Source organism: Anoplopoma fimbria, chromosome 4, assembly GCF_027596085.1.
Source record: "Anoplopoma fimbria isolate UVic2021 breed Golden Eagle Sablefish chromosome 4, Afim_UVic_2022, whole genome shotgun sequence".
Classification (NCBI taxonomy): Eukaryota; Metazoa; Chordata; class Actinopteri; order Perciformes; family Anoplopomatidae; genus Anoplopoma; species Anoplopoma fimbria.
The window spans coordinates 868323-886893 of record NC_072452.1 but is presented as its reverse complement, the minus strand read 5'-3'; positions in this window follow the sequence as shown (position 1 = coordinate 886893).

Here is an 18571-nt window from a genome sequence, read left to right as displayed (position 1 = left end):
TTTATTTTTCAGTCTGGAGTGAACGATAGAACATTTTGAGCACATGGGGAAAAATGTAAGCACATTTTTTTTGCAAAGAAATGATTACCAGTTACAGCATTATTTAATTTGAGCAACAAAAAAAAATCTCACAAGTATGCCTCTCTTTTCTCAGTATAACTCTCAGTTTTATTCTAATTTAATTTGTTATGTGTGCACTCAGTTTTGAGTGCACACAGTATGAGATTTTGTATGAGATTTTAAGAAAATCAAATTTTCTTTTTTTTGTGCCTTTAACCGCACAAATCCGTGATTGGTGGAAAATGATCACTATCCATAGAAGAAAAACGCCATAACACATCTGGCATATATACAGTTTTCTGTTATATTTTGAGGATACAGCAGGATTTTCATACACGCTGACAATATATTACAAGGATGAGTGATCTGTGCTCTCAACTTGTGCCAAAGTAAGACACCAGGAATTCCTGTGCCATTGTTTGCCTAGTGTTTATATATTTGCTATATACAGATAGTGTCACTGTGATACTAATGATAATAACTTTATTCATATTGCAAGTTTAAAATCATTGTTTACAAAGTGCTTTGACAGAAAAAGCTTAGCAAAAGCACACAGCAATATAAAATACACAGCAATATAAGAACAGAAAACCAAATAAAAACAAGACAAAATTAAGGTAGAATCAAAACACAAATAAAACAGAAAAATAGATGAAAAAAAATCAATAATAAATACAAATAAATGCAAAATAAACATTAAAAGCAATTAAAAAAAAGAAGCAAATCACATAAACTTCAGTCTCTAAAAATAGAGATAAAACTAATTTTGCAAGCATTCTCTCGTCCAAAGCCGCGGTGCCCTGATGGCTAAAGCATGGTCTCTTTTTATTCTCACGTTACTTGTGTTCGGTGAGGCTTTTGTGCTTTTGACCAGTGCTGTCTGTTGATGATCTCTATAAACAGATAATGCATTCATATACAGAACAGAACAGAAGGAGAAGATTTTGGTAATAGAAGTGTTCTGGTTTCTGGTTGTAGTCCGAGCAGTATTGACCAATCACATCCTAGAAGGCTTTGGTTAAATGCAGGTAAACTGTCCATCCATCCATCCATCTTCCGTAACCAGTTAAGGGTCGCGGGGGTGCTGGAGCCGATCCCAGCTGTCAATGGGTGAAGGCAGGGTACACCCTGGACAGGTCGCCAGCCTATCACAGGGCAGACATATAGAGACAGACAACCATTCACACTCACATTCACACCTACGGGCAATTTAGAGTCTTCAATCAACCTAAGCTGCATGTCTTTGGACTGTGGGAGGAAGCCGGAGAACCCGGAGAGAACCCACGCTGACACGGGGGTAAACTGTCCATGTGAAGAGCTAAAGAGGCTGAACACATTGGCTGAAATGCGATTTCTGAACCCGCGAGCTATCGTCGGACGTTGATGTTGTCACGGCCATGATTCCCTTGTGTATGTGTGTCTGTGTACTGTGGGTGTGGCCCTCCTCTTTTGGCTCTCTCCTGGCTTCCAGTACTGCTAATCACCCACACCTGCCTTCCATAAAGCTCATCACCGCACAGTTTATCAGTTTTATTTATCCGTCTTCAGATCCTTGTTGCAACCACAGGGGTTGTTTGAATATTTTCTTTGTGCCGTTAGAATTTTTTTCATGTATTTCTGTTTCCCCGTGTTTCGTGGATCACTTACCTTTTCATGCCTCCCTGCCAGCCACACCTTAACTCCAAGCTCTCGCCATGACCTCTCTTCCATTCCCATCAGTTTTTGCCCGGATCATTCACCCCTGGTTTCCACAATAAATCCTTTATTACTCTCTGCTGCATTTGTGTCCACCTCCACTTCACTCATAACAGATTTATTCTTTTATTGGTTTAAAATGAGCCTGTAAGCTGGCCACTTGTAAAAAACAAACCGGTCACTCTTGCTTATTGTACTGTTAACATTGAGCAACGCACCGAAAAATAACTATCGGCCTGGATATCCACCGACTTGCCCGGAACCCCAGAAATATAGCCTCCCTGCCCCCAGAGGCCTATCCTTCATCAGGATGATAGCCCATGGGTTCCCAGATTGGCTTTGTGAAGCCTGTGATAGCGTTATCACTGCTGGCAGCCTTTTCTCTCTGGGATGTGGGTCATGTTTGCTGACATGCGCTGACAAAGGCCTGGACATTTCCTAGAGTGATGATGATGATTTCTCAACAAAATGTACATTAAAAAAAACATTTTGTCTCTGCTTTTTCATCAGGATTGAAGCACATAATGCCATTAAAAATGTCAGGTACACACATACACGGGAATTCAGGCTTAATATTAAGTAATAAATCAACAACAGAAGTCTTCCCTCGTGGCGTCCGCGGGATCAGACCTCATCAGCGGAGGGTCTGTGGTCCTAACACGTTCTCAGTGGTAGTCTTAAAGGGCCAGCGTTCTGACCCTTCATGATAGCCAAGGCTCGTTAACCACCAGAGTGGAAAGCAGCAGGACATGAGCCTTAAGTATGACTGGCCCAAATGAGCTTCTATTTTAAGTTCCTCGACATTAAACCTGCTCACTATAGGACTCGTAGTGACCCAGTGATTTATAAATGAGTTTAAAGGGACACACTTTGATTCTCTGAAAGGTGTTTTTAAACAGTATTGATGTCGACTATTCTATGCATCTTTCACAAATTGTGTTTTGTGTGAAATACATCCTGGTCCATAAATTGAAATGAAAACCAACTAATCTGAGTTTTAGGGTCAATGATTGAAGGCCACTCCTTTACAGCTCCATGCAGAGGACTCAATGTGAGGACCATTTAAGTGTAGTGCATCAGAGGCAGAAATATTTGAGCATGGTATGATATAGATCTTCTAGGGCTCTTCTATTACAATCCTTCAAGTCTGATGCTTTATAGCGGCTTTAAAAAAATTAAATATGAGTATGTGAGTGGAGAGGAGAGGAGGTCAGGAAAGAAGTACAGGGCTTGAGTTGAGAAACTGTTAGGTGCAGTGAATAGATGGTGGATGAGTAGAAATAAAGAAAAATGCATTGAAAATGATGATGCGAGAAGGTAAGATTGTGAGGAGGGTTGAGATGGATTGGAGCATTTGAGCAAACAAGATTGCCTTCTAATGTTGGCTGGATGTTGTTCTGATATGACTGTTTCAAAAATTCTAAAAGAGTCTTCCACACTTTTAACAAAACCGAGTAGCTGGCAGTAGCGTGAAGGTTTTACTGCCATTTGTTGAGGACTTAATCCTTTGCCTTAACGTAGCACGGTCCATGGAAACACACGATCAAAACCATTGTAAAGGTGGAAGATACCCACTCTATGTCTTTCTGTGTCTGGCTTTGCCTCTGCCACAGAAAGATGTCATTTTTGTCACATTAGAGTGGCTTGTCAACGAATGCAAACATTCTCATTTTAGTCTGTTGAAACAGCTTTAAAGCAACCATTGGCTCAAACATTTGGTAACACTCCATGAAAACTAGAGGAGCACACAATCAAATATTAGAATAGATATTTAGGAGGAGGAGAAGGTGGTCATCAGTTTACCTAGGGTACTCGAAAAGCACAGACCTCCGCCGAGGCTGTATCCGTTGAATTTCCATATTTTGTCATTTCCATTCATTCATTTTTCATTGGTCATCATATACCTCATTCTATGGGTTTTTCAAATATCTAACCAATAAACAGCATTAAAAATGTACCTTAATTGACTTAATCACATAATTCTGTTGATTCCTCAAAATGTCGGCCAAACCTTATAGCTCAACCACTATTGTTGGGACTTTCTCTGGGGCAAAAATACTTTAACACTTCTCAACAGCAGTCTGCCAGGGGGATCCAACCTGGTGGGTTAGGAAGGGTTGCTCTGTGTTGGAGGATCCCCTTGTGGGATCTCTCCTTGTTGCTGGCTGGCCCTCGCACATTTCCTCTTTAAGGTGTCGCAACCGGCGCCTCTAGATCGACTTGGAAAGGCCTACGATGAAGTTGGCTTTCGGCTTCGTCCGTGGACTTGGTGCACCCAGAGAGCAGAAGCTACATGTAAATGTTTGCTAAGGAGAGAGCTAGCAATGTGACCTCAGTGGCTGGTTGCCATTCTTAACAATGACGGACAAAATGTGTATCTTGTGGTTTCTTCAATTCCTGAAAAGTTGTGGTTTTGGATATACAAGGTTTTGCCCAACAGCGACATTAAGTGTTAATTAATGCTTGCATCTGCCCAGTGATTTAGATCCGCTCCAAAGTATAATGGGTTCATCTTGGCCCATGCTACTGCCTTCAACCAGATTTCATAAAATTGGGACCAGGAGATTTTTCTTGCTGACAAACAGACCTTGGCGGCAAGGCTTTAAGTAAAACAATGAAGTGATGAAGCAATGCATTCTATTACAGATGTCTGCTACCTTTTTAGACAGCACCCCTCTCCTCACAATCCAAGAAAAACTCTTCTCAATACATAATCCCACATCTAGTCGGAGCTGTGTGTCACATATGATCTATGACCTTAGAAAAGAAAATAATGTTTGCAAGTTTGACATAAAAACAGCCATGTTCTCATAATTCACAGGAAGTTTGGTTTTGCAACAAAACTACTTAAGGTTAAGAAAAGAGTGTTTGTGATATTAGCTTGACTGACTTACTACTTGTGTTGAATGAAAACTGATAGATTCACTCATGATTTGGTGTTGGAGCACTGTGCATCGATTGTGAGTGTGTTATTGGGCAAACTGTTTTGTAAAAACAGTATAACGATACAACTTAACCCACTGACTAGTAACAATGGAAAGGAATATTCAGCAGCACTTCTACCACAGAACAAACACGTTATTAGTAAAAGCAACTGGTTTCTGCAAAGCTTTGTTCTCTGCACAGCCAGTGTTAGTGCTACTACTCCCACAGAGCTGAAAGAGTCAGGAGGAGAAAAGAGGAGAGGCGCAGAGAGGGGCTGAGTGGAAGACACCTGCTCAGATGCTTTCCCTTTGATACTGCCAGAGAAAAAAAAAGAAAAAGGGGTGCCGATTTGAAAAAACGGTCAGGTTGCAAGGGTTTTGTCTGAGAGATAGTAGGTCGGAGTACAAAGAGAAGGAACAAGATGAGAGTTGAGGATACGCAGTGCATCTGGAGCAGAAAATGCCATGTTTAGAGCAAAACCCGGAGATCCAGTGATGACTTTGAATAGAAAATGATATTGTGTTGCACAATGAATAATAGAGAGAGAGAGTGTGTGTCTTCATGCATGTTGGTGTTTGGGTGCGCATTTAGCAAAGAAAGGTAATTTATTTGTTCCGGTTGCGTCGATCACATCCATGTGGCAGAATGTGGGAGATAAACACAAAGATATTGTGCGTTTTTGTGTGAGTAAGCGAATCAGTTAGCGTGTGTGTGTGTGTGTGTGTGTGTGTGTGTGTGTGTGTGTGTGTGTGAGCGCTGACAGCTGAACAAAAGGTGTACGGGTCCATGACAAGTTGTTGACGGTTTCATATCCACTCTGGGGGCCACAGCGAGACTCTACTGGAGGAAGACGGGAGATGAAAAGATGAGCGGTAAAGGCAAAAAACATTATGGCATCTCCCCGAAGAGTCACGAACGCCACTGACTTGTTATTGTGTGTGTGTGTGTGTGTGTGTGTGTGTGTGTGTGTGTGTGTGTGTGTGTGTGTGTGTGTGTGTGTGTGTGTGTGTGTCTCTTTTTCCTTTTATCTGGTACCCTTTCGGTCTATCATTCACTCATCCAACTACTCATCATGCTATTGTGCTGTTGTCACATTGGTTCACTGGCACAAGCACAAAGCGCTCGCTCGTTGAAGTTACAGAGAAGCAGAAAACGGTGACGGTTGAAACTCCAGGTTGAAGTAGCTCGCCATCTGCTCCCGACTAAAAGGCCACAGCTGCTGCACCAGGGCGAGAGCTCTGTGAGGAATTTTTTGTGAGGAATTGAAAATGAATGGGCGTCAGAGAGAGGGGTATTAAAGTGAGAGTCAGACACAGAGAAACCAAAAACAAGACAACATGAAGAGGAAGATGGAGAGAATATCAGTGAAAGAGGCGAGTAGATGCGCAAAGAGATGAGAAGTCAGACTCAAAAACGCTGAGGAAGTTACCTCAAAGTTGGTTGTTGGTGGTGGTGGATGTCCTTGCACTCTCTTTGCCTTCCATCTTCCTGTCTTCATCAAAAAAAGGTGGAGGTTTGTCAATAAAGTTTGTGCTTTACTGAACAATGCCCTTGCTCTCTTTGTCCGACCCGTCTTTGGTGAGAAAGTTTTGTCGCACAATCGGCCCGCTGCGAGTTTGATGGATTGAAGTGAAAGTCAGTTATCCGCTCCATCGTCTGTTTTATTTTCTTTCTCAGTCTCTCCATCTGTTGATCTGCCTCCCTATTTGCATCTCATTTTGTTCTCGCTTATACTTCTTCAGTCTTTTGAATCGGAGACGACTTTGTGTCTGAGTCTCTGTTTCAGACTGTCTGCCCCAAATTTATTTTATTTTTTCTTCTCAATTTATGCATGGCAATTCTTTTTCGCCAATATTTCAAGAAACTGATATCACTCCAGCTGCTCTCATCTGATAGCTCATCTTTCAAAGGTGTACCTCTAATCCCTTCTGAATCACACCATCTCCTCAGTCTGTTTCACTCTGACTCAGTTTTCTCCACCTCCTTTCTCTTACTGGATAATCACAAGGTCACTATGACCCTTTACATGCGTTATGTTGCAGACACACAAAACAAATGTAATGTTTAAATATGCAAAATTAGGCATAATCTTATTAAATATGTGCTAATTTGCTGCAATTTACACAAAATAAATATGATGAATCCAGGTTTAAAATATTTTTTAATTATTATTTTGTTGACATATTACAGCTGAAGGGTGTTTTTGAGAGGGAATTTTGAGGTGTCTTTTTATCACTCCAGAAATCCGAAAGTTCTCTCAACAGCCACAACAAAATCAATTTGCCATGTTTTTTTAGGAATAAATGTTGTATAAATCAGGCTATAAATGATTGATGATCAATCCAATCTGTAACAACATTCAGAATATAGATAGGATTAGAACTGTAAAGTTTGACCTGAGGATTTTTTTTATAAAATAAAACAGCTTTTAAAGATATGTATTGTAAAATTTAAGACATTTTGAAGGACACTAAAGGAGAATAGGGTTTAAAATGTAATAGGTAGATATCACCATGAATCTATGTGACACTTTGCAGGTTATGTTGTGCAATCATGATTGTTTTGTTTAGATTGTAGCGTAAAAATTAGCTTTAGACTTTTCAAAGTAGAGTTTTCCCCTTCGTTTGTCAATTTTAAGTCTGCAGATTATTCTTTTCCAGTTTGATCCACAATCAGTTGTTTGAATAGAGCTTTCCCAGAACCAACAGAAACTGGCAAAGTTGACTTGAGAGGCCATTTTGGCCTAGATTCTGGCTTGTGTCAATGTGTGTGTGTGTGTGTGTGTGTGTGTGTGTGTGTGTGTGTGTGTGTGTGTGTGTGTGTGTGTGTGTGTGTGTGTGTGTGTGTGTGTGTGTGTGTGTGTGTGTGTGTGTGTGTGTGTGTGTGTTAACTGCATGTTGTCCTTGGTGTGCCATGAGATCATCGTATCAAAGCCTTCCCTGATCTGCGCTGTTTCTGTTTTCCCCATCCGGCTCTCTGGCACGGCCGTCACACACAGTGCAGCCAAGACTCTCAATATTGGACAGACAATCACACAGGCTTCCACGTCCACATTGTGCCGTTCCCCATATGGACAAGATGGCTGCCTCTTGTTTCTTGATCGGATGAACAAACAGAGATTGCCACTCGCCGTCCCTTCCAACTGCTGCTCAACTGTTGGATGCCGTCACTGTCGTCTTCAAGTGTCTGTATTCACAAACAATCGGTCAGCTAGTTGGTTTTCATGCCAAAATTACTGTCATTCAGCAGAACTGTTGCTTAGAGATACAGTTACTTTTAGAAGGACATAAGCAAAGGTTATCTGCATGATTCTATAGCAGTAACCAGATACAGTGATCGACTGCTTATGGATCAAAAAGCTTGGGACAGAATAAGTTCTATACAAATGCTGTTTAAATAATTCACTGATGGCATTAAGTATCTGGTTAAAGTGTTAATGTTGGGTCTTTTCCTACATGTACTTATGGAATAACATTTTAAAACTATGGTAGGCTATATGTTCCATGCTATTGATCCAATGGCCCATTATTCTGAAACCACAATAATCCCAAAAATGTCCCATTGGAGTCTATTCGCCAACAGAAAGACATGACCGATTATTACGCAGAATGACATCATCGGACTGTCCGAGTGGCAACATTTATGTGTATGGGAGATGTGAGGCTTTCTGTTATAAAGGTTTTATTTTTAAACACAAACCACCCAACCAAGTAGTTTTCCGTCAGACAGGGCTTTAAGGCTAACTAAACTTATCATCTCTAACGATGTCATTCTTCATAATAACTAACCACTCGTTTCTGTTTGCCGTTTGTTTTTGGGATAACAGACAGAAAATAGGCTTTTGGTTCAGTGAAATCTTTCTGACTTTTGCGGTTTCGGAATAATTTGTGGGCCGTGGGAACAATGGGCATTCCCAAAATTTACACTCACCATATGTTCGGCAACAACATACATCAAATTTGATCAGAATTGTATTCAAATTTGCGTGGTAAACAGAAGATTTCAATATATAATGATACATTTACAATATCTCCTTTTAATGGAAAGATGCAGCCATTGTGCATTAATTCACCATCGAACCAGTCAGTGGACCCTCTGGATGGTCATGTCAGTCAGATATTTGTCTACTTCACGACAATTTGTTGCCCTTTGTTTTATCAGTCCATAAGCAGCTGGTCTGAGGGAGGTCTCTGACTGACAAATGCATCCACCCGACTACTCACCATCCACCCAGCCACTTACACCATCAGACCAAACTGACGAGAGTGGTTCAGATTAACAAGAACTCCGGCAATCTCTCACCCCTTTCCTCCCTCTGTGTGTGTGTGTGTGTGTGTGTGTGTGTGTGTGTGTGTGTGTGTGTGTGTGTGTGTGTGTGTGTGTGTGTGTGTGTGTGTGTGTGTGTGTGTGTGTGTGTCCTGGATTTGGTATCATTTGACAGACAGCCAATGGGCCTAGAGAGAGAGTGAGAGAGAGAACATGTGGATGCAGAGATAACAGTCCCTGAGATACTGCAAAGAGGCAAGAACTCCTGTTGGAATTACAAGGGCGCACATGTGTGTTTGTGGATACAATCCTGTTTGTGTGTGTGTGTGTGTGTGTGTGTGTGTGTGTGTGTGTGTGTGTGTGTGTGTGTGTGTGTGTGTGTGTGCACACTGGAGGGATGTGAGGAGAGAGACTACAGGCCGAGTTTTCTCTCACACTTCTCTGTTGGTAAGTTAACCAGATCTAAATGCTCGGCACCATGGAAGACGTTTAAGCTGGATTGTCTTCTCCATCAAGTGAAAAAACAACATCATGACATCTGAGGAAGTTGCTATGGAGATTACTAATGTTCAACTAGAGTGAAGATTGAATCTGGAAATTCACTGCAGTAGAATTTCTGCTGAAAATCCCAACATAACAAGGATATTTGAAAAAGGTAACCGTCATACAAAAAAGAGATCTTATCCCTTTATAGAGCAGCATCACACACTGTGATAGCTTCCATTGACATTTTCTGTGAAGGCGAGTAACAGCTGGTACAAATACTGTTTTAATGCACTGATTCATATTGAGGTTTTTATTTGCTATTTTGCTTCAATAACATCTCGTCTTTCAGACTAGTTGAAAAAAAAAAACAACAACAACATCCATCATATACATTTAGGTTTTTATTTTACTACTTTGTCTACTTGTGTTTGGAGATTTATCCTTAATTAACCAAAACTTAGAATTTAATATATTTCTCATTACAGATTTAAACATCACATTTCAGGAAACTTGTAATAAAAAACATAAAAGTTTCACTGTGATATATATATATATGCAGAAATCTCCACTTCATTAGCACCTACATGCACCAAACTTTCCACTTTCATTCCTATCTATATTTTGAAGGTTTAAGAGAGGTCTGTGTTCATATATCATTCATAAGCTGATTTATAGAACGTTTCATTCCTAAAACTTTGTGGAAATTGATTTTTTTTATGCCTGTTGGCAGAATTTTCTGATTTATCGGGTGATAAAAACAGATATATAAAATTCCCTCCCTGAAAACCCTTTGACTCTAATATATATACAGCATGAAACAAGAATATTGAACCTGGCTTTATCCAATGTTCAGATTTCTGTTGAAATGTATGCAAATTAGCATATATTTAATAATTTTTCATAATTTGAAAATTAAAACAAACAATTTTGGAAAACTTTTAATACTAAAAGGTATTGTCCTATAGGAATGAATTAACTGAGGAAGTTTCATGGTGATATCTATTATTTAATTGGTTTGATCCTTTTCACCTGCAGTGTCTCCCCTTAACAAATTAGCATCATTGTTGTCATCATGACACCTGCTCACAGTAACCTTACGCTGCTAAACAGGGAGTGACACCATAATTGCTGCACAACAGAGCTTGAAATTCATCCACCACACGCACATGTCGGGGATGAGATGGGTAAAAAGGAACATCACCACGCTCTGAACCGTACACCCACCACATAACTGCTATTCAAATAGCCATGTGGCATTCAGGCTCTCAGTTGTTATCTGGAATTTATGGAGCATATCTATTACTACCTGACAGTGGCAACAGAATTCCAATAGGCACTTTTATTTTTAATGGAGGGTGACATACTGTTGGCTGTCATTTTACGCAAAATCACGTTTATTTATTTTTTTGTTGTGTATATATGCTGACAATGAAAACATTTCCAAATGAGACTTTTTTTTTTGCCCCAAAAGCATTTTAAACCTGCATTAATTGATTTGTTGGCCACTTGGTGGCAACACAACAACTTATTATCACCTTCTTAAGTTGGTCAACGTGTTCAAAACATTAATTTAAAGCTGTGTTTCACTAACACTCAAAGCATTCAATGAAATACATCACATGTTAAAAAAGAAGTACTCCACTGATCACCCAATGTACTCCTAAAGCGTTAAAACAAAAATCCAAGTCCAATGCAGCAAAACCGGTTGTTTTATTTTTTATGAAATGCATTCTTCTGTCAAATCCTGGTGCCTACATTACCTACAATGCAACTCAAATCCTGACAGTTAGGTCTGAGATTAGAGTGGAGTGGGCGACAGAGGTCTATTAAACTAACTTCTTTCTAACTCCAAAACCACAGATTACGAAACCCTACTGACGTTAGCTCAAGCGAGATCACTTGAGGCTTTGGACTTTTTTACATTTTTTTGGACTACTTCAATGTTCTAGTGCTCACCCACAACTAGAAATAAACTTTAATAACTGAGTAATATTGGTGAACTTCCCCTTTGAGAACAAACAACACCCCAGTAACAATATCTTCATATGCTCTTTTGCTACTTAGAGAATTAACATCTATGAAGCAGAAATGTTCGTTCCTCCACTTTCACATTTATCATTTAAACTCCTAAAAATGTTTTGACTTTTTTGTCTTTTTTTGAGAAACAAACACTAAGTTATATTTTTGTAACGTCACTTTGAACAACAATTTCCATACTGTATGTGAAGTTATTTACTAATTCAGTTCCCTTTATCAGACAGAGACAACAAGTTCTCACTCCCAACTCTCCAATACTGCAGCATAGTGGGTGGACCTCCCCTTCAAACTATGAAGCTCTACGTACCCCTCAAGCATCAGTTTTGCCAATCTTCCACCGTTATATGCAAACACTGTCCTTTCAAAATAAAGTTCTGTGCTCAATAGGAAACAACTTGGTCACATTTGTTGAGTAGTTAAATACGTTTCATACCCTTATGCAACGTTACTTGGGAATGCAACTAAACACAAGTCAGTATTGACATTGTGTTTCACACGGGACACATACAGCGGCCTCCTTAGTGAAAGTACTGGGTTTGTTAGACCTGTCCATCGACCCCTTCCTCCTTTGCCGCTCTTTATACTACTTCACCTGACTTCCCACTTTCCTCCTGCTAGAACTACTGCAATGTAGAGCGTCATAGTGCTAACTATAGGGCCACTGACTGAGCTGCCGTATTTGACAACTCAGGAGTGAGAGCGGACTGACAGTGAATCAGCAGAGGGGCCTGAGAAAGCCTGTGTTCCCATCACGCTCCATCACACTCCATCACGCTCCATCACACTCGTCACATTTTTGATCTAATCATCCCTCTTTAGCATCTACGTTCATTAGAGCGTCTCCGCTGCCTTGCTGATGTTCAGGCCTCTGTTCAACAAGATGGGCAGACCTAACAGGGAGCCTCTGTGTGTTTGCGTGTGTGTGTGTGCGTTAAGTGGCGCTGAACTAAATCCTGCTGTTCTGACAGTCCAGTTAGTTAACATGAGCTGTCCTGTCCTGCCTTAATTAAGAAAAGTTGACTTGTAGTGTAAGTGGGCCATTTCCCACTCCTATTCTAAAGCCACTTCTCATTAGGGTGTGACTGTGTGTTTTTTAGAGGCCGGTAATTACAGGAACTCTGCCCCCCCCACCATCACTTTGAAACAGTGTTGATGATAGCGGAACATGTTGAAGTTACTGGCCTCGATACTTTGTGAAACCAGGTTATAAAGATGAGAAACATCAAAGAATCCCACAGACAGAAGCCAGACATGTTGTAATCTATTAAACATATTCGAGGGGCCAGTACGCTCTGAATGATTCACAGCTATGGCTTCCTCCAATTCTTTCTGTGTGATTGTAGGTTTATGCATACATTTATGTCCAGGGGTGTGGCCCAATTTTTAAACCTGTCAAAATATGTGTGTGTGTGATTAACACCTGAATATAGGTTATCATCTCTGATTCTGTGCTGTGTTCAAAGGCCATGTGCGAATGTAGGACAGGTGGACAAACAATGGTGTATATAAGTGAGAGACAGGAATGTATAATTGCATGGGAGTCTTTCACACGGAGATGAAAATACCATCTGCAGATTGGCTTCAGGACACCAGAGGAGACAATGTGATAATGAGCTTTGTGTGTGGCTGGATGAGGGGGTTGATGAAGGCTCTGCATGTATGCATGTGTCTTGGTGTGTATGTGCGTGTTTGTCATGGGATGGCATGTCACATAGATTGTAAATTGAGCGTAAGTTCTTGCTGTAATGTTATGTACCATTTTTCTCTTTGGTGTCTGTTTAACTAAGTGGAGTCATTCAACCGCGTTTAGTTGAAACGAGCAGACAAGTATTTTTTGCCTTAGTTGCCTACCTTAAAATTTGCTCCGTCCCTGCCCGCTCACTTCTTCCTCTTGGAGTTTTAGGCAACTTCAAAATTTTGATGCACATTCTGATTGAACACATCTTAAACAGGCCCTATTATGCTATTTTTGCGGGTGCATATTTTTATCTCAAGCTACAGTTACCACATGTTTACATGCGTTAATGCTCATAATCCGCTTTGTTTTTCTCAACCTGGCGGTCCTGCAGCACCTCTTCTCACCCTCTCTCTGAAACGCTCCGTTGTAGCGCTTGCTCCTTCCTCCAGAAAGCAAAGTCTGCCCTGATTGGTCAGCTAGCCCGCTCTGTTGTGATTGGTCAACGTTTCACATTTCAAAAACACTTCCTCCGGAGCTTCAGCCGTAACATTGTGACCTCATAAAGTTATGGAAGTGAAGGAGAGAATTCAATGGAGCCGTTTCAGGCAGCTCTGGAGCAGTGATTCTGAGGGGGAGGGTAACTCCTTTTAGGCGTGGACTTCAGGTTTTACACTCTACGGACCTTTTACATGTACACAAATATATATAACACACTAAAGAGGGAAAAAGTGGAAAAGTATAATAGGGCCACTTTAATACATTTATTTTCATATCCAACCAGCTATCTACACTCTTTCAAATTTCACAAATTCATATTCTTTAGTCTAAATGTCTTTTACTCAATGATTGTGTTTGTTGCATTAAAAAAATAATAATAATGCAATGACAACTAGATAGGTGTATCTGCAACTACCACTTCTGAATGTTTGATTGAATGCATACAACCAACTGTAGACTCTATTTTGTCCCCCAAAATGAACTATTTTGACACAGCTTTGAACCGTAGGCTGTATCACATGTTGCACACTCGGACAAAAAGGGACTTCCAGGCGTGCATAAGTTTTTAAATAATAGTTTTACTGAAAGTACAGAAACACATTCACTTCAGCGCTGACTGCACCCTGCAGGTGGCTTTGGTCATCTCACGCAAGCGTTACGTTGCTCTCTTTTCTCACCCGAAGGACCCCCAAGCTGCCCGAAGCGCCAGCATGAGCTCCACTCACTGCAACCCAACATTAACCCATTAATCACTAGTTGCCATGCAGGTGAACACATGCCAGGTGATGACCAACAAATCAATCAGCAAACAAAAGCAAAAATAATAAATACATCAGAATATGGGGGTGTCATGTCCAACATTACTGTGGGCCCCACACACATAATCAGATATTTGATCATCGAGGTCTTGGAGGTGCCCCAACTGTCAATTCACATCCTCTTTTCAGAAAATTAACTATGCTTTTACATTGGAAAACCCTGGAAATATACCCTTCTGGACTCCCTTTGCAGCTATGCAGTGATAGCATGGGTAAGTATTTCACAGAGAGGTCAAGGTCAGTCCCACAACAGCCTAAACCAACTTTCAAACTGCACATATTCAAGTGTGAGGTAATGCTCAGTTCTGACAGCTCCTGTCGTCTTTCGGCCACCCTGTGATGGGTTGTTCTAACGTGGCCACCGCTTCCATACTAATGAGGAATAAATACAGGAGGTGGGCACAGCTGGCATTGTTAGAACCCCCTGATCAAATGTGGGGAAGATTAAGAGTGTGAGACGTAAACTGTAGAGGAGCCAAGGCATCGGGGAGTGCTGTTAAGTTTAAGAGAGGCTTAAACTCATTGTCTCGCTCCCATTGGAAATATAGGGGTAAGACTGAGCCGACCATGTCCAATCCGGGCTTTGATGGACTGCCGCTGCAGAATGTCAATTGTGGCCAATTTCCATTTCTTACCCATCATGCCTTACTTTTTTTTTCTTTCTCTCCCTCTGCTCTATTTCTTTGCTTTTTATTTCTCTCTTTCTTTTTACCTTTCAGTTCTTCTCTGTCCATCTTTTCCTCCCTCCCTCCTCTGGCACTTTGTGTAAATTTCAGAATATTCCAGACAGCAGGGTTGAACTGGCATGAAATAGGATTAGCAAAAAAGACAATTTTCACTACAAAATCTCTCCCTCTTCGCTGCTCAGTTCTGTCAAAAGCCCCCAGAAAAAAAGCTTGCTCTGTTCCACTGTGTCTTCCTTCCTCATTTCTGCTTTTACCCAGACAGCCATGTTACATCTGATCGGATGCCTGCATATTTCCGCTTACGCACAACATGAAAAACCAGTTTCAACCACTAAATTGCATGCATTACTATATTAACTTCACTAATGTAACTACACCAATTTTTAAAATAAATTGTCTCAGACTAGTCCTTCCCTCTCTCCTTGCTCCAACCTTTTCTCCTTCCCTCAATCTGATCCAGCAAGTCCTTCTTCATTCTTCACTCAGCTCATTAACACGCTAACCAATTAGCAGGTATTAACTCTTATTGATTTACAATGCTAAATGAAAGACTGCAACCTGACTGTGGAACTTAAAAGGAAATTAATTCACAGGGTGTTTAGAATTGTTTCGTCTTGCAATTTACAACAATCCCAGGAAACAAGATTTCCGGGAATACACATCCAATCTATTTCCCATTTACAAGGAAATATGATAATGGGAAAAACAAGTTACATTCTTGGCATTTAAACCAAAATGGATGCTAAATGAGAAATATAGGTATCAGCTGTGGCTGTTCATAGCCAGAACAGAATGTAGATGTGTCCCAGCCTAATAGAATGACTTTAAAAATATCAAAATAATTCCATTTCTTTATACAATGAACAACTGTCAAATATAATTTCCATGCGGCAGTTCTCAGCAGACAGAAAATAGCAATTTCATATTCCTCACAGCTAAAGCGAAATTCAGGCTGTATGCAAACGTAGTCATCAATTAAACAATACATTTACTCTTCACATGAAATCGCATGAGGTACAACTCCAGTAAAATGTGATCCCTGCCAGCTCCTCAATTTGTTCATTTAAATGTATTTACATGGAACCCGAACAACAGTCTCCTGAGTGAAAGTCCTGTGTATGTTTGACCAAACTAACCTACCCTCGTTCTTGCCTTGTGCAGACTTTCTCTCTCTTTGTACTACGTCAGTGGCTCAGACCGTCCGTCTCATTTTGACCCTAAAGGGTGCTTTGGTTACAGACGACGAGGGGCACTGACCAAGCGTCGGTTGCCAATTTAAGGAGGGAGTGAAAACAGGTTGCAATTTATTGTTTGATAATCATGCACAATTTACCTTTAACTGTTTGCAGACTAAATGCTGTCACGGGAGCAGAGGCGTTCCTGGTTTGGACCTGACGATGTAATTATTTGTTGGCTGTAATTTCTTAAGAGAGTGGGGAAAAATGCAGCATAACACAAAGAAACACTGCCAAGGGTTGTCTGGTGTTTTAATGTGCATCATTAAATATTCTAATAGCCAGATGGCAGTGAGTAGTTCTATTACATTTAGAACGACAGTGTAATTATGTCAACTTTAATAGTGCTAATACCCTATTGTGAGTGTAGAAAATACGTTTTTTTCTCTACACACTTGAAAAAGGCATTGTTTTGCTGGTTGTCCTACACTATGTTTATTAGATGGAACCAATTGTTTTTAGGTTCAATCTTATTCTCCCTTTTTCTATGGAGGTGTTGCATGAATGGAAGAGGTAAAGTTTCACTTCTGGAAAGTTAAATCTTTACTCATTTCAGTACTATGATGTACTCTGTAGTTTCCACATGGCTGAAAGTGTATCCAAACACTGAAACACCAAACGTTGCTACAAACACAAGATAAAATGTTTTCTTCACTTTGATGGTCATACTACTTATTATCTTTTTTAAATTATGTAGCCAAAAATGATTGCAACGGTACTCATAATCATGACATTAAATTTGTTGAATGTCTCTGCAAACGGCGGTAAACAGCTGTCATTATGGGCACAGCAGTAGACCTATTTCATTGAATGCCTGCATGTTTCTGTTTATTTAAGATATCAGAGGTATGGGCGGTGATTCATAGGTCTGGAATCAGGCAGCTGTATTCATCTGCTGGTATCTCGAAGGGACATATTGTGACGAAAAGGTCACTTTGTCAGTGCTTCTGCGCATATATTTTGGGTACCTGGAGTGTCTACCAACCCAAAAAACGTGAAGTAAGACAATTCATCAATCATTTTTGTTAGCTGTCTAGATCAAGAAAAGTGAACTTGACAGGCACCAGAACCAGGTGGCAACCCCTGACTTTGAAAATGACCATACTTCTCACTTGATTTACCTCGGTAAACTCTAGTTCCAAGTCTTCTTCAATACAGTATGATGTTCATTTAGTAAGTTATGGCCCATTTAGAGTAAAATAGATGATTAAACAGGGTATGCTTCAGGAAGTGGCTACCTTGTTGTCCGGTCTAGCAGTTGTCTGTGTTTTCACTTTCACAGTGAGTTTTCAGTTTATGGAAGTTAAGAAAAAAAATGTCCAACACCAAAAAAACCTCTTATTCAGCAATCCCCTGTCAATTTGCGTAACTTCCAGTTCCAAAAAAACAAGGTGACGATGGCCAAAATGCCTAATTCTGGGCTTCAAAACCGTAGTTCACAAACCCATGGGTGACGTCACGGCGACTACGTCCTCTTCTTATTTACAGTCTATGGCCAAAACGGAGAGTTCTAGACAGGCGGTGGATACAGGTATATTCAGACAGACTATTACAATTGCACTTATTGACTGCAAGTTCTTTAGATGATGCCATACAGAAATGCTGACACTGAGACAAAATCTACTCCACTAGTGTAGAAGGTGGGACATTATAAGAAGCAGACAGTACAACAAATCATTGAAAGCCATGCAGCACTATACAATTAAAGCACAATGGTTATGAATTGAGATGGCAAAACACGAAGACAGCACTACTGCAGTGTAAAACTGTTGTTACTGTCAAATATACCACAAATAGATGTTCTTACCACATTTAGTTAAATCTAAGGATGGCATTTAAAATTCACCAAAACATTCCTTTACAGAGACGTGCTGTTTTTTACAGCACCACTTTGTCTCAGGGAGTTGAAATGCTGTTTCGACGTGTTGATGTATGGGACTGCGGGGAGTTCTGCTGGAGTTCATTACCATGACTTCTACTGTGAAGAGATCCGTTCTCTGCTCTAATGGACATTCCACTTGAATTACACTGGCAGACTGCTGTACAGTAAATACTCCCTAATACCTGAGCTCCTCAGTGTGTGTGTGTGTGTGTGTGTGTGTGTGTGTGTGTGTGTGTGTGTGTGTGTGTGTGTGTGTGTGTGTGTGTGTGTGTGTGTGTGTGTGTGTGTGTGTGTACCAGGAAGAG